The following is a 16,976-nucleotide window of genomic DNA, read 5'->3' as shown; positions in this document are numbered from 1 at the left end:
CACTGGGGTGTTGGTAGAACCCGCCAGGGGTGCCGTGGGATCCCGGTGGGAATTGTGACACTGTCACTTTAATATACATAGAAGCTATGGCCACGCAGCTTCAAGGAATATACCGATCAGTTTGATTTTCAATTGAGCAGGTCAATTGACCTGTCAGCGTCCTGCTCCTACATTCAATCGCATAGGCCGCGGACACTTCATGTCTGCAGCCTATGGGATGCCGGGACATGACCTCTCCAGCAGGCGTGATGATGTGACGTCATCACGCGTGCTGGAGGTTCTGTCCCCGCGGCTCGAAAGATGGAGCCTGAGGAGAAAGGAGAGCTGCTCCATGCAGCCACACAGCCCAGATCAGGTGAGTATGATTTTTTTTTATTGGTGCACAGCAGGTCGGGGCAAAGCATGGGGGACATTATTACTAGGGGCAGAGCAGGCAGGGGGGCATTTATACTGAGGGGGAACAGCATGGGGGACATTATTACTAGAGGCAGAGCAGGGAGAGGGCATTTATACTGAGGGGAAAAGCATGGGGGACATTATTGTGATGAAAGGCACACTATGGAGTATATTATTACTATATGGAGGGCACAACAGTTGACATTATTACTATGTGGGGGTAAAACATGGAGCTTTATTAGTGTAAGAGGCACAGCATGGCATTATTACTATATTGAGGGCACAGCAGGGTTGTTATTACTATATGGAGGGCTTAGCAGTTGGGGCATTAATACTATATGGAGGGCACATTAGAGGGCATTATTACTAGGGATGAGCGAACTGAACCGTTATGAACTAGATTCGTTACGAACTTTGAGAAAGTTTGTTACGAATCTGGTGAAAATAACAACGGTGATGCAAAATTGTACTTTTTCACACAATAGACCAGAATACAAGGGATTATTACTCCTACAATCACTTGTATCCTGGTCTTCTGTGAATATCAAGATGTGTGCTGTCACCCTGTGTGCTGTTAGGGTTAGACCTTAAATTAGTCTCCTCAGATATACCTGGGTGCTGCCTAATCAAAAATGTAATGTGACAGCTGTCTGTGAGTACCAACCAAGACACATGAAAGCAACTTCAGTGTTCAAGCTTATCGAATTTATAAAGGGAAAATCTCAGTTCATATCTTTACAATAAAGGTTCAAAAACAAGGAGAACCCCATTTAGCCGCAACAAAAAAAAGGAAAAAAAAAAAGTCCCATCACTGTCCCAGAAAAAAAGTCTCATCAGCTGTCCTATCACTGCACAGTTTTGAAGAAAAATGTTGGCGACTCATTGGGATTTTTGGTGTCCAAGACCGTGCACCCCAGTGCTGATGTCTGGTCCTTTAATTATAGACAAGGACAGTACATGTTTGTTACTGCCCATTGGGTCAACATACCCCCAGAAGACCACCAGAAAGTTAGCCCATTCTTACCACTGTCACCTCCCCGGTACTTTAGGGGATCCGTTCTGCAAAAGTTCTGCCTCCACTAGCTTGCAACCATCCACCGCTTTGACTGCTGTCCAACCTTCCCCGGTGTCTTACCAACGATGTCAGGCCCGGCGCTCTCAGGCTGTTCTCCATTTGGTGAGCCTGGGTGAATGGAGCCACAGTGGGCAGGAGCTCCTCCGGACCATCAGGGAGGAAATATATGAATGGCTGACCCAAGGTCAACTAACGGTGGGATGTGTTGTACCCCACAAAGGGAGGAACATTGTCTCTGCAGTGCAGCAAGGAGGGCTGAGTCATACACCTTGTATGGCACATGTGATAAACCTCATAGTGCACAGGTTTCGTCGAACATGTCCTGCCAATTGTTGATCCCTTTTGAGGACGCGACTCTGTTTGTGAGCAGGCATGACTATGGGATCAACGACATCATCCCACTCGTCCATGTTTTGGAAAGTGTGCTAAACGACATCATCAGCAAGAGTTCCCAGGCCACCACTCCAAGGCTGACCATCCTCCTCCGTCAATTGTCTGTTCTCAAGCATACGGGGCTGGGTGCAATCAAGTGGTGCCGCCTCCTCAAATAGTATCTTTTCAACCATACTGGGCTGGGTGCAATTAAGTGGTGATGCCTCCTCCTCCGTCAATTGTCTGTTCTTAACCACACTGGGTCCAATACAGTACTATTACTGCTGCTGGTTCCACTGTCAAATGTTTATTTTCCACCCTACTGGGTCCAAGGAACTTTGTGTCCTATGTCCCGTGTAATCACTTACACCTTGGCTAATTCTTTTTCACTATTTTTGCACTTTGATTTTTTTGCACTTTGATTTTTTTTTAAAAGCAACTGCAACTAAACAAAACTATACCCTATCAGACTCCCACTATTGTAGCTGCAATTATTCAGCTGTTATAGCAAGGTTCATTTTAGGTTCGGTCCGTATGAATCTGAACTTCACGGAAGTTCGACGGATCGAACCGAACCAACCTTTTCAAAAGTTCGCTCATCCCTAATTATTACTATGTGGGGGCACAGCATAAGGCATTATTAGTATACGGGGCACATTAAGGGGCATTATTATTGTATGTGAGTACACAACATGGGGTATTATTACTATGTGGGAGCACAGCAGGGAGGATTATGGCATTTTTTTATTGTGTAGAACATTATTAAGTAGGGGTGCCCCGAGCTAAAAAATTTTTCTAAGGGGTGCCCTGAGGTGGAAAAGGTTGAGAAGCACTGATCTAAGTAGTGTTCACTGCCTCTCTGTCCCTGCTTCTCCCTCCTGCCACTGCTTCTCTGTCCCCACAGCTCCTTCCTGCTCTTGTCACTGCCTCACTATGTCTACTGCTCTCTCCTGTCACTGCCTCTCTGTCTCTACTGCCCCCTCCTGTAACTGTCTCACTTTCTACAGCTTTCCCTCTTATCATTGCCTGTAGGGTAATAAGTCCCTATAATTTTCTCTGGACTTAAAAATAGCAGATTGTGTCCGTGGACAGCTACTATATTGTGATATTGGGAGCCATTGACACAATGCTGCCACCATTTAATGTCAACTGTCCATAAAAAAAATTAATGCTTATTGAAGATGTAAGTTTCTTTTTTTACACAATCCACAATAAACATAAACTAATGATACAATTCATCAAAAACAGCTAGCCTACCAATGATATTTTGCAAACAAGTTCAGTTTTATGTTCTAAAAAGAGATGTTATAAAAAATCAAAGCTTCACTTTAAGAAGCATATCCTTTAATTTTAACAATGTATTAAAACCAAATACAAACAAAATCTCTTTATATGTAGAACCACTTAATTTTCACAATTCAGCGTTGCAAATTGTCTTTCTATGAAATATTTTTCGATGTTCTCTCATTATAGTTAAAGCAAAATATTTACATTCCATTATCATCAGACGGCTCTGAAAAACCTTTACTTCTATGATTCTCCAGTCGTTTAATTAGGTTGGTTCCATAAAACTCCCATCTTCTGTTTAAGCCTTATTATATTCATTTTGTGCAACTGTTGCATTGTGATACAAATGTAGCATTTAGTAGAGCTGTTGGGGAATGATAAAAGGAATAGAGACAGTAGATTTCTGCCTTACTTTGTTACAGTTTGTTTTCTGCTTTGAATCATAAGATTCTTGTCAACACTACATAAGCGCATTTTAGCGAGACATACTTTAACAAGTCTCAGATCCTATGACTTAAAGGGAAAATGTATAGTGCTGTCTCAGTCAGGTGCAAAAAATAAATAAATAAACATTTCCGGTAATGAGATCAGAGAAGAATGTCATTTTCCTCGGCAGTCTGTTTAAAATTTGGAGTAATTTCCAGATGAGGTTTAAATGTATGCGACTGTGACACAGATGCTGTGCACATACCATTTTGTGAATGTGATAATCATTTTACAGCTAGACAATGCCATTTCCAACAGCTCATTCTGTGAGTTATAGTCTGAAGACCTACCATGGTATTAGCATCAGCAAGAGGGGTAATTTCCTTACTCTCATTTTGTCCATTTTAAAATTCATAACAGCTAGGATGTCATTGTAGGAAGACAATGCTGTTTTGGACAACAGTTTATGGTAACGGCAGTCAGAAAGAACCACTTCTTTTTTTTTTTTTTTTTTTAACCTGACTTTCATAACATTTAGTTAAATGCTTGGACACATTACATATATCTGCATAGGGATATTTGTTATAACTATTAAAACTATTTATTATAACTATTTATTTACAGATTGCCTAAATATGTTTTATCTTACTTTGTTGAATTCTATGTTTAAATGCTTATCCTTTTTAATTTTCCATTTTTTGTAAGTCTGAACTATCTTGCACATGTTGAGGCCAGGTTCACATAACGTAAGACACCGGCCATTCTGTCATAAAGGCCTGTGTCAGTGAAGTTCATCCAGGCGGGTACTGCAAGTATCGGCCGGATTAACTTAATTTCTTTTAAATTTGGGATATGGGCGCATTTCGGTGTGCCGCATTTCAAATACACATAGCACACAATGTAAAGTGCGGCTGGAACATTTTACATTTTCTGCACGCTCAGGCTATGTTCACAGTACGTAGGTTCCGTAATAATCACGGCGTGGTAACAAGGGCCGTGATTACTACGGAACGTATGTAGCACTCCCTTCTAAGGAACAGAGTGTATACACATAGGGGGAGATTTATCAAACATGGTGTAAAGTGAAACTGGCTCAGTTGCCCCTAGCAACCAATCAGTTTCCACTTTTCATTCCTCCCAGACTCTTTGGAAAATGAAAGGTGGAATCTGATTGGTTGCTAGGGGCAACTGAGCCAGTTTCACTTCACACCATGTTTGATAAATCTCCCCCATAGTATACACTCCGCCTGGGATCCCTAGTGGCGCCGCAAGAAACTGACATGTCAGATTTCTGCAGCTGCTATTCATTGAATAGCGGCCACAGAAAACCTGTCAGTGCGCATAATGCAGCGTGCGGCTCAGGCCAGCGGAGAATTCGGATGCGGGTGCACACAATTTTTATAGATTTTTTAAATGTTTTTCTTCATTCACATAATATGAAAGACAAGATGTACTTTTTATAAGTACTGAACTTGCAATACATTTTGATCATTTTTATTCCATTTTTTTGCAGGTTAGGTGACCAAAATTTTCAATTCTGGTGTGTGTGTGTGTGTGTGTCCCCAACATTCATCAGACAGGATAAAATTATTATAGCTTTATAGTATATGTTTTTACAAATGTGACAATACTTATGCACGTTTTGTTTTCTGTTTTTTTTTTTTTTTCTTAAGTTAATTCTATACAGGGAAAAGAGCTAGAAGCATACACCTCTGTACACCCCTCTGTACATCGTTTAGTGGTCATTCTTAGTGCACCTAATTCAGCCGTCTTGGAGAGAGAGATTTTGGAAGAACTGGCCTGGAAACTGGATGTACAGTATGTTTTAACAAGTTGCTGATCTCTAATTGGTAACATTCTGACTAATAGCTCAAACCCCACTAATCTTGAAGATAGGTCATCGATAAAAGTCTGGGGAAAATCCTTTTAAAAAAAACTTTTTATAGACACTCATTTTGTATTTGTATGTCATTTAAATGGTTCATAAAGAATGCCCTTTTCATAGCAGGAATATTTAAAATATCTGCATATATAAGGGAATTATTAATAGCTATTATTATGAATAGACTAGTAGAATTGCCAACACAAAAAAAAAAAAAAAAAAAAACAAGGTCAGAGCATGTAGGACCCCTAAATAATGGTGAAGGGGAATTAATAACTGGGGATCAGGAGAAAGCTGAGTTACTTAATGGGTTCTTCAGTTCTGTATATACAAAAGAGGATGGAGCTGTGGTGGGTGGGGCCAGTACTGAGGTGGGTGGGGCCAGTGCTGCTAACACATGTAATGTACTGAACTGGTTTACTATAGATATGGTCCAAGATAAATTAAACAAACTCAATGTAACCAAAGCTCCAGGGCCTGATGGATTGCACCCCAGAGTTCTTAGGGAACTCAGTTCTGTAATTTTTCTACCCTTGTATGAAATATTCCGTGATTCTTTGCTTACTGGTATTGTGCCGAGGGACTGGCGTAAGGCAAATGTAATGCCGATCTTCAAAAAGGGCTCTCGAACTTCCCCAGGTAACTATAGACCCGTAAGCTTAACGTCCATTGTGGGGAAACTATTTGAGGGGCTTATAAGGGACTACATCCAGGAATATGTAGTGGCTAATAGTATTATAAGTGATAACCAGCATGGTTTCACTAAGGACGATGGCGGCGTGGCTGTGGATATCGTGTACCTTGATTTTGCAAAAGCGTTTGACACAGTTCCTCATGGACGTCTGATGGGTAAGTTAAAGTCTATCGGTTTGGAAAATTTTATGTGTAACTGGATTGAAAACTGGCTTAATAATCGTACCCAGAGAGTGGTGGTCAATGATTCCTACTCCGAATGGTCCCCGGTAATAAGTGGTGGACCCCAAGGGTCAGTACTGGGCCCTCTTCTGTTTAACTTGTTTATTAATGATATTGAGAATGGGATTAACAGCAATGTTTCTATCTTTGCAGATGACACCAAGCTTTGTAGTACAGTACAGTCTATGGAGGATGTGCAGATGTTACAGGATGACTTAGACACACTGAGTGTTTGGGCGTCCACTTGGCAAATGAGGTTCAATGTGGATAAATGTAAAGTTATGCACCTGGGTACTAATAACCCACATGCATCATATGTCCTGGGGGGAGTTACTCTGGGAGAGTCACTGATAGAGAAGGATCTGGGTATACTTGTAGATAATAGACTACAGAACAGCACACAATGTCAGTCAGCTGCTTCTATGGCCAGCAGGATATTGTCATTAAAACAGGCATGGACTCACGGGACAGGGATATAATATTACTGCTTTATAAAGCTTTGGTGCGGCCTCATCTGGAGTATGCCGTCCAGTTTTGGAACCCGATTCATAAAAAGGATGTTCTAGAGCTGGAGAGGGTACAAAGACGGGCAACTAAACTAATAAGGGGAATGGAGCATCTTAGTTATGAGGAGAGATTAAAAGAATTACATTTGTTTAGTCTGGAGAAGAGACGTTTAAGGGGAGATATGATTAACTTATTTAAATATATAAATGTCCCCTACAAGAGATATGGGGAAAAGATGTTCCAGGTAAAACCCCCTCAAAGGACAAGAGGGCACTGCCTCCGCCTGGAGAAAAAAAGGTTCAATCTCCGGAGGCGACAAGTCTTCTTTACCATGAGAACTGTGAATCTGTGGAACAGTCTACCACAGGATCTGGTCACAGCAAAAACAGTAGAGGGCTTTAAAACAGGGCTAGACAAGTTCTTAGACCAAAATAATATAAATGCATATGTATAGAACCTATAACCCCTCCCCCTTCCCTGTATCCATCCCCTCCTTGGTTGAACTTGATGGACATGTGTCTTTTTTCAACCGTATTAACTATGTAACTATGTAACTATGTAACTATGTAATAATGACATCATCTTGTCAAGCAGGTAGCAGAAAGTCACTTATTCCACTAGAATTTAAAATTTTTCATTCTTTGAAGGAAGGAGTTGCAAATTATCTCAACCAAAATAAAGCTGTAAAGCCCAGGGAAACAGCACCCGAACTAAGGAAATTACTTATTTACCAAAACCTATTGTATTCCAGGGTCCTGGTGGGGATACTCGTCATATCGTACAGTAAACTTTAAGCCCGTGCCAAACGGGATAATTTGTGCCCTAACTTTGCACCACCCCCTCCATCCCTCCGTCCCTCCTCCCCACTCTCTCCATCATTAGGAATGCTCCAGGCAGATTGCCTCCTATTCCCCACCTGTGGCAGCCCGGCACATGGGCTGGATCATTAAGGACCTGTGCAACGTTCAGCATGGAGAAAATGTTTCAGTGGCATTCCTAATGATGAAGAGGGTGGTGAGGAGGGACGGAGGGGTGGTGCAAAGTTGGGGCACAGGGCTTCAAGTTTAAAAGTATTTTTTAAGGACAATAACTGCATCACCTGTCGAACGGTCCCCAGGACAGATCTTGGATTAAAAGCAGCTATCCGAAGGTACAAGGTTTGGGGAGGGCAGATTGTTGGTACAGAGTCACTTTAAGTAATGAACGGACACTGATTGCAATGGAATCAGCGTTCATTCTTTTTAAATTTAAAGTTTTATTTTATTTTCAATAAGAACAACAAACAAAGGACGTTGAGTCCTACTTAAGACATAAGGTGCAAAGGAACAACAAAAAAAACACAGTAACCAGGCCATATTCAGGCAATACAAAGCAAAGCATGTGGTCATACTAATATGATTAGTACCTGACAGGGCCATAAAATCTGGCTACAAAATAATAATTGCATGAATTCAGCAGTGAATGTAGAAAGAAAAAACTTTGTCATGAAAATGAGACGTAGGGACACGAAAAGACACAGACAAGAAGACACAAACACAAGGGGGGGGGGAGGGGAAAAGGAGTGTTGTTAGTTGAACGGCTTGTATCTCTAATGATGTTCATTATGCTAAGTATTTCGGTCGTGCCTACCAATAGGGCAGTGAAAATGGACCACGCGAGGGGGAGGACAGCTCCCACAGTGAAAAGAGCAGGGTTGTTCAGCCAGTCGCGGTTCTATAAGAATCGGTAGAACGGAAGAGCAACCACGGGCTCCAGGTGGCTGTATATTTCTTTACAGCTGACGGGGTGACCGCAATAAGATTCTCCATATCATGTATTTGGGCAATTTCAGCGAACCAGTCATCTAATGTAGGGGGCTCCGGGTATTTCCACCGTCGGGGTAGCACTGTCTTCGCTGCCTGCAGGAGATGTCTAGCTAAAGACTTCTTGAAACGGGATTGGGCAGTGGGGAACATATACAACAGCACCGCTTCCGGAGTGTTGGGGATGAGGACACCTGTGACAGTGTGTATGGTACGTAGGATAGTCAACCAGTATCCCCGTAGCCGCGGGCATGTATACCAAATGTGCGACATGGTCCCCCCGGCCCCTTCACATCGCCAACACACATCAGGTACTGTGGGATACCACTTATGGAGAAGAGAGGGGACACGATACCATCGGGAAATTATTTTGTAACTAGTTTCCTGTGATTTGCACGCCAGTACTGCCTTGTGGGACAGAAAGAAGGCCTTAGACCATTGTTGTGGCGTGAAGCTTTTTCCCAACTCTGTCTCCCAGGCCGAGCAGAAGGACGGTAGGTGCCGAGAACTAGAGGATAGTAACTGTTGGTATACCACAGAGATGATGTGCGGAGGGCAGGAAGGGGACATATATAACCGTTCGAAATCTGTCAACTCCTGGTGCAAGGTGTGGGTACGTTTAGTAGTGGAGTAGAAATGTTGCAATTGAGCATATTCAAACAAGTTCTTTACTGTAGGCAGGGTCGTATCCAGGAGTACAGATAGGGGTAATAAGGCGCCTTGTTTAAGTACCTGGTGAAAACGGAGGACCTTGTCGGCTGGGAGCCCTAAGAAGGATGAGGAGAGTCCCGGTGCAAACTGTGGGTTGTGTGTTATAGGGGTCAACGGTCCGAGTTTCCGGAGCAAAGGGTGGGATTTGCCCGCCAAATGTAGAGAGGCCAATGTATGTCGAGTGACGTAGGATAAGGCAGTGTCGTCTCGCAGGGAAGGTGACCAGGTCCAAGGGAGGGTGGAGAGAGGTCTGGGACACTGTGCCTGCGCTAGTTGAACCCATAATTTAGAATTGGGGTGGTGGACCATGTCCAGTATACGAGCATGTACACACGCCAGGTAGTACAAGCGGCAATCTGGCAGCCCAACCCCACCCGCATCCTTAGAGCGAGATAAGGTCTCTCGCCTAATCCTTGGCCGTCCTCCGGACCACACGAAAGAGGTGAAGCAGCGTTGAACCCGTTTCCAAAAGGAAATGGGGATGTGGATGGGGATGGTCTGCAGCAAATACAGAAGCCGAGGCATCAGAGTCATTTTCAAGATATTGATTCTCCCGAACCAAGAAAACTCCTTCTTGTTCCAGGTGTCAAGATCCTTGGTAAAGCGGGTTAGCAAAGGGAGGAAATTTACATCAAACAGTTGAGAGAGAGTGGGGGGAATGCGGATACCCAGGTATGTGATGCCAGATTTAGGCCACGCAAATGGGAAGTTGGATTGGATGGTATCAGCCAATGCGGGGTCCAGGGACACGTTCAGGGCTTCTGATTTAGAGAGATTGATTTTAAAGTTGGACCAGGTTCCAAACTGTTCCAACCGAGCCATCAGGGCGGGGAGGGCTACATGCGGATTAGTAATATAGACAAGAAGGTCATCTGCAAAGGCTGAGCATTTATACTCCCGGTTCCCGATGCGGATACCCGTGATGTCTGGGTCGGAACGGATCAGAGCCAATAAATTTTCCATGATTAAGGCGTACAGGAGGGGGGATAAAGGACAACCTTGCCTGGTGCCATTAAAAATGGAGAAGGGGGCTGAAAAAGTCCCATTCACCTTCAATTGAGCCGAGGGATTCTGGTATAAGGCCAATATTTTAGTGAGAAAGGAGGGGCCGATTCCAATCTGTTGCAGGGTTTGTGTCAGGGAGGGCCACGAGATCCTATCGAAAGCCTTTTCGGCATCTAGGGAAAGGATCATTAAAGGAATGCGGCGCGTTCGCGCATAGTGGATAATATCCAGAGTTTTAAGGGTGTTGTCGCGGGCCTCCCGCCCTGGCACAAAGCCCACTTGGTCAGGGTGGATGAGGGAGGGCAGGTGGGCATTCAATCTATTGGCTAGTAGCTTAGAATAAATTTTTAAGTCCACATTCAGCAGGGAAATTTGGCGATAACTGCCACAGAGCTGGGGGTCTTTGCCCGGTTTTGGGATGAGAGTGATGTGTGCGGTGGTGGCATGGGGTGGGAAAGGGACAGAATCCGAGATAGAATTAAAGGCTAGGAGCAGTATAGGGGAGAGGAATTCCGAGAGGGCTTTATAGAACTGAGCAGTCAGGCCATCTGGTCCTGGGCTCTTCCCTCCGGGTAATTGAGAAATCACATAGGCGAGTTCATGCGCCGTAAACGGTTCCTCCAAGTCTCTGATGATCTCATCGGGGAGACGTGTTGCGAGGGGTGGAGGAGAGAAGGGCCCAGGAGTCGTGACCCGAGTGGTTGGAAGATGATACAGGGAGGAATAATATGCATGAAAGGTGGATGCTATTTCCGCGCTATGATGTGTGAGGTGGTGTGCTGGATTCCTGATGCATCCGATGTGCATTTGTGCCATCCGATTCTTCAAGGCTCTGGCCAACATGCGTCCACACTTATTGCTGTACTCATAAAACTTACTACGGCAAGTTTGGAGAAGTCGCCCCCAGGACGCTTCAAGGAGGCGTCTAACTTCTGAACGGGCAACCTGCAAGTCCCGCAATATGGGTAGGGACAGGGCACGCTTATGGGCCAGCTCCAGGGAAGAAACTTTGGCAAGTGCTTTTTGCAGGGAGATGGCCTTCGCTTTTTTGAGCCTGGAGCCGTGCTTTATAAACACTCCCCGGAGCACACATTTAAGCGCCTCCCATTGAATAATGGGGGAGGTTGTGTCTGCAGCATGGTCAGTGCGAAAATGCGCTATAGTTTGCTTCAGCTCAGCCAAACATACTGTATCCAGAAGCAAAGACTCATTTAAACGCCATGACCCCGCGGTTTTCGGTAGGAACGGTAGGGTAAGGGAGCAGAAGACAGGGGCGTGATCCGACCATAGTATGTTGCCTATGGAGGCAGTCGCCAACCACGGCAATGCACTGTGTTGAACGAGGATATGGTCAATACGGCTGTATGTCCCATGTGGGTTAGAAAAAAAGGTGTAGTCTCTGTCCGCAGCATGCATTAAACGCCAAGCATCATAAAGTTGTAATTGGAGCAGGGCTTTCTTAACCTTTTTAATCGCTGGATACGAGAAACTAGAGCGGCCTGTGGAATTGTCTAAGGACGGGTCTAACGTGAGATTAAAGTCTCCGCAAAAGAGCACGGTCCCCCTGACTAAGGGGAGGGATAGATCAATTAGATTCAGGAGAAAAGCAATTTGGTCTTGGTTCGGGGCATAAGCATTAATTATGGTAAAGATATGGCCACTAATGGATAGGGTGAGTATTAGATATCGCGCCGCGGGGTCCACTGTGCAGGATAATATTTGACATGGTAGGGACTTGTGTATAGCTATGGCCACACCCTTGGTTCTAGAGTCAGGGTTATTGGCGAAGAACCATTGTGTATAATGTCTATCGCGGATCGTGGGTGCATGGCCTGTTTTGAAGTGTGTCTCCTGTAAGCAGAGTATATGTACCTTCCGGCGGTGGAAATGGTGGAGAACCTGTGATCTTTTCTGGGGCGTGTTCAATCCCCTCGCGTTGTATGTTGCTACATGTAAATCCGCCATTCAGGAAGGATGCAGGTAGGCACAGCCGAAGATCTCCTGGGAATGTCCGGGACTGGGGTGTGAAATGAGACAGAGAAAATTAGGGAGGGGGAGACACAGACAAACAGGGATGCACACAAAGACAACAACAGCAGTAAAGGCAAAACTGCAGCGTATACTCTAAGAACCTCAAACTGAGTACTACCAGTCCCAGAACTATCCAGGCTGGGTTTCCCATCTATTGGGGGGAAGCGACAGCTAAGCATGTAAAGGCATAGACCTAAGGCTCCCTCCTAGACCCAGATGATGAAATGCAAACAAATTACAGGCATAACTCGGCTGAAAATCATAGAAACTGATTAAACAATAACGGGGGTAACTATAGGGCTAGAGACAAGATGCTGTCCATGGCTCAGGGAAGGCGGGCTCGAGAGTCAGCGTGGGTTGGGGAGTGGGCGGGAGAAGCCGGGGCAGGTCGAGGGCCCTCTCGCCTGGCAGGTCGGGGCCCCACGGGCGTCGAGTTGGGAGATCGGGGCGAGAAAGGCCTTTTGGTGCTCCTAGAGGAGGTCAGTAGTGAGGGCCACTCAGGCATAGAGATGTTCGTGATGTTTAAATCTCTCAGAAATCCCGGGATGTCTTCTGGTGCGTGCAGGGTGAGGGACCGGCCATTCAAGCGCACAATGAGGGCAAAGGGAAATCCCCAGCGGAAGGGGATATTGCGGTCACGTAGAATGTCCAACACCGGGCGAAGAACGGCCCTTTGGGCCAAGGTGTGTCGGGAGAGGTCCTGTAGGATAAGCAGTTGCGCCCCCCTGTAGGAAACATTGCGTCGGCGTCGGGCTCTCAGAAGGATCTCTTCTTTAGTAGAGTAAAAGTGGACGCGGCATATGACATCCCTAGGTCTTTGGCTGTCTCGGCTAGGGGGCCGTAGTGCCCTGTGCGCCCTGTCTATCTCGATGTGCGTGTTAGGTGGTTGCTCCAGGAGGTCATTGAAGATGGTAGACAGCACTGCAAATAAATCAGAGGGAGGCACAGATTCTGGGAGGCCTCGGATCCTGAGATTATTGCGCCTGTTGCGGTTCTCAATATCGTCCATGTGTTGTTGCAGGACAAACAGCTGATCAGAGTGTAATTGCACATCATGTTGGAGGGCTAGCAGGGTTGTGGAGGTAGTCTCCTGCGCAGTTTCCAATACATCTACTTTAGATGAGACCGTGGAGAGTTCAGCACGAAATTGCGCAAATTCATGTTTACATTCATCTAGCAATTGCTTGGCCAGGGTGGAAATGTCGGTTTTAGTAGGAAGGGACTGGGTAAGAGCCCTGAGATCCGCCAGGGATGCCGGCCTATTGTCATCCAATACGGAAGGGCGGCTGGCAGTCAGTGGAAATGGCAAGTCAGGGGCCCCAGAGGTCGCAGATGGGGAGCAAACCCTGAAAATAGGGGGGGTGCCCTCCAGGGAGGGGGGAATGTCCGGCAGCCTCCTAGGTGATAACATGCGGCCGTGAGGTGAGACAGCAGTGGCCGGTGCATGGATAAGGGCCACCGTGTGGGTCACAGCTGCCGTGGTATGGGGAGGCGAGCTGCTCCAGGAGGATCCCGTGGACCAGTGGGATGAAGAGGCCGGAGAAAGCCCCCCCTGCAAAGGTTGGGGCAGGAGCAGGGGGTCCCCCATCTGAACTTGGGCAGGTGGTGGGGGCGCAAACCACGGATTATGCACCGCACCGCCGTCCCATGGTGCTGTTAGGGGGTTGAGGCCTGGTGTGGCTGTAGGCGGCAAGGCCGCAGTAGTGGTAGTAGGCCCAATGGGGGGGTCGGCCTGGGAGCGGCGCTGTGGTAGTGCCACAGATAGGGGGGCACAGTGCGGGGCCTCCGATGCGGGAAGGGGTACCTGCTGGGCACTCTGATCAGTGTCCTCTTGCTGCCGCCGCTCCTCCGGCTCGTTCCGGGTCCTCTGCACGCCGCTCGGCTCAGAGTCAAGATGGCCGACGGAGGTCCCGCCGGGCCGCGTGTGCAGCTGCAAGGCGACCGCGGCAGTCGTCTCCGGCAGCTGCAGGGATGTGCCGGTGCCAGCGGAGGACCTCGGTAGGTGACGGGGCTCCAGTGCGGCCACAGATGACCTTGTGCGGGCTGCTGTGCGGTGGTCGGGCGTCTCGGCCGCATGGCGGCGGCCATCTTCAGCGTCCTGCAGCTCCGTGCCTGCTTTGGGTGCCAGCGTCTCCGGGCGGGCAAAATACGCCCCGATATCCCCCTGAGGGGGTGTAGAGCGGGTCAGAGAGTGTCCCCTGTTCTTTTTGGCGGTCTTCCCCATGGTGAAGAAGGCCGATGCCTGTGGATTGCAGTCTGGGTCTGGAGGAGCTCAGGCTGAAGCGTCCTCACACGGCCATAGTTGGTCACGCCCCCCCAGCGTTCATTCTTTATTGCAGGGGCGGCAATGCTCGTTCTTTTAACATCTTTTATTTCTAGACGCTGGAAATAATAGCTGTTCACACAATGTAATGTGCGGTGGTGGCATTTAATTGATTTGCGAGCACACCCAACGGTGGCCACAAGTCAATGTAAAAAAAAAAAAAAAGAATGTTCCTGCAGCCAATAAAGTGATATCGGCTGCAGGAACGTCCTGAATGCAGCCCGGCGACCGGCAGTTTAATAGCCATTGCTAACATAGTGTGAACATAGCCATTAGCTGATCGGACTGTTAATGCAGAGACAAGGCAAGTTTGTCTCGGAAGTGGCGGCTGCTGCAGTTAGCAGGGACCCTGCAGGAGGACACCGGGGGAGTATGAGAGGTAGGAATATCTTCTTTATTATTTTCTATATAACGGCACCACTTTATGAAAAGTTTTACAACATTGGATAATCCCTTTAAATAGACTGTTCTGCTGTCCAAAACTGAGTATCTGAGCAATACACGCAAGCAAATCATCGAATGAAAAAGGTCACCTTAAACACTTCTGAAAATACCAAAGATTTTTTTGTTGTTGTTGCGTATAGCGTATCATAAAGAAGAGGAATATTAGTGTACCATAGTACTTTTGTTTCTTGTTTTTTGGTTTTTATATTCTCTTAACAACATTTCTTTATGTCTGATTGATTTATTTAACTTCAAAGTTTGCAAACATACTACTTTATTTAATTACACAGTGCATTGATTTTATCATTAGATTGCAACATAAATATGTCGAGTGAGAGGAGAAAACAAAGGCATACCCATTGTTTTGCAATTTAAGAAAACACATATTCACTAATCTGAAGAACAAAATATAGTTATGACCTCCTTGATTACTAAGGTTTGTTTTAGAAGTAAATTTAAATGATTAAAAGGCAGTTTCTTGTGGAAGTAAGCATGGGAAATCCATACAGAATATAAGGTCACCTTTAAATTATTCAGAAGTAAATATAAGTACATAATTAAGCAAATACCATTTCCTTATTTGTTTTGAATTTCGAGAAATTTGAAGATATTTCAACCTAAAATTTACGTATTAGGTGACTTTCCAGGGTTATCCAACCATTCAGATTTTCAACTGAAATATCATATCATAGAAATATAAAAATTCTAATCACTTACATACTTATTTTGAATTCTAATCACTTTCTGGAAATGTTTTTGAGGTGAAGGCGGAAGTAGGTGGTCTGGGTTTGAATGTGTGGTGTAAAAAAAGGGTAGAGTCAAAGGTGACCCCAAGGCAGTGGACTTGGTTGACAGGGGAGACAGTGCAGCCATTGACTGTGATTGAGGGATTTGATGGAAGGGTGGAGCGAGATGGTGGAAAGATGATTAGTTCTGTTTTGTCCATGTTAAGTGTTAGAAAGCAGAACAAGGAAGATATAGCCAATAGACACTCTGGAATTCTGGATGCCAGGGAGTTGACATCCGGACCAGTGAGGTAAATCTAAGTGTCATTGGCATAGAGGTGGTACTTGATCTGCAGGATCACCACTGGCTTCCGGTGCCTTTACAGGCCATTTAAATATATTGATATCGGCTGCACATCCCCTGTTCAAACAGATAGATGTGTGGCTAAGGTGTGATTGGTGTCAGTTGAGGATTGGGCATTTTTTAGCTCATCTGCTGATAACTGTCACTTTTACATGGACCCGTTATCGGCCGAAGGACCATTTATGGAAACACTCCTGGTCGATATTCGGCCCGTGTGGCCATTAATCTTTGAAGCTTTACCATTGTTTTGTAGAAAATTTTAAAAATCCTTCTACTTAGTTTCAGAACACATTTCTTGCTTGTAGCAGAACAAAAATTAACTTATGAGGCTAATTGTCTTTCTGCTTGGTTAAACCCTGGCTGTGGAACCAAGTCTAATGTCTCTTGTCTCTTTACTCATTTCCTTCATTAGAGAAATGACTGTCTGCAGACTAAATCTTCAACTCTGTCATCTTTTTGTAATAGATTTCCTTGGCAGGACCTGGACATTAGCATTAGTGGACACTATCATCAATCTATGTTGAAATAATCTGGTTTGTCCTTTCACAGGATACCATAGCAGAATCATCAAAAATATTAAGGGTTTTATAAGTTTCAAAATGACTACAGGATACACTTTTAATACACTGATAAAATACAATCCTTAAACTCTGGACGTGGTAAACATGAACACAAATGATGACTGCAAGTTAGAAACAGGATTTGCTCTGC

Source organism: Dendropsophus ebraccatus, chromosome 7, assembly GCF_027789765.1.
Source record: "Dendropsophus ebraccatus isolate aDenEbr1 chromosome 7, aDenEbr1.pat, whole genome shotgun sequence".
NCBI classification, from domain to species: Eukaryota; Metazoa; Chordata; class Amphibia; order Anura; family Hylidae; genus Dendropsophus; species Dendropsophus ebraccatus.
Note: the sequence above shows the minus strand (reverse complement) of the source record.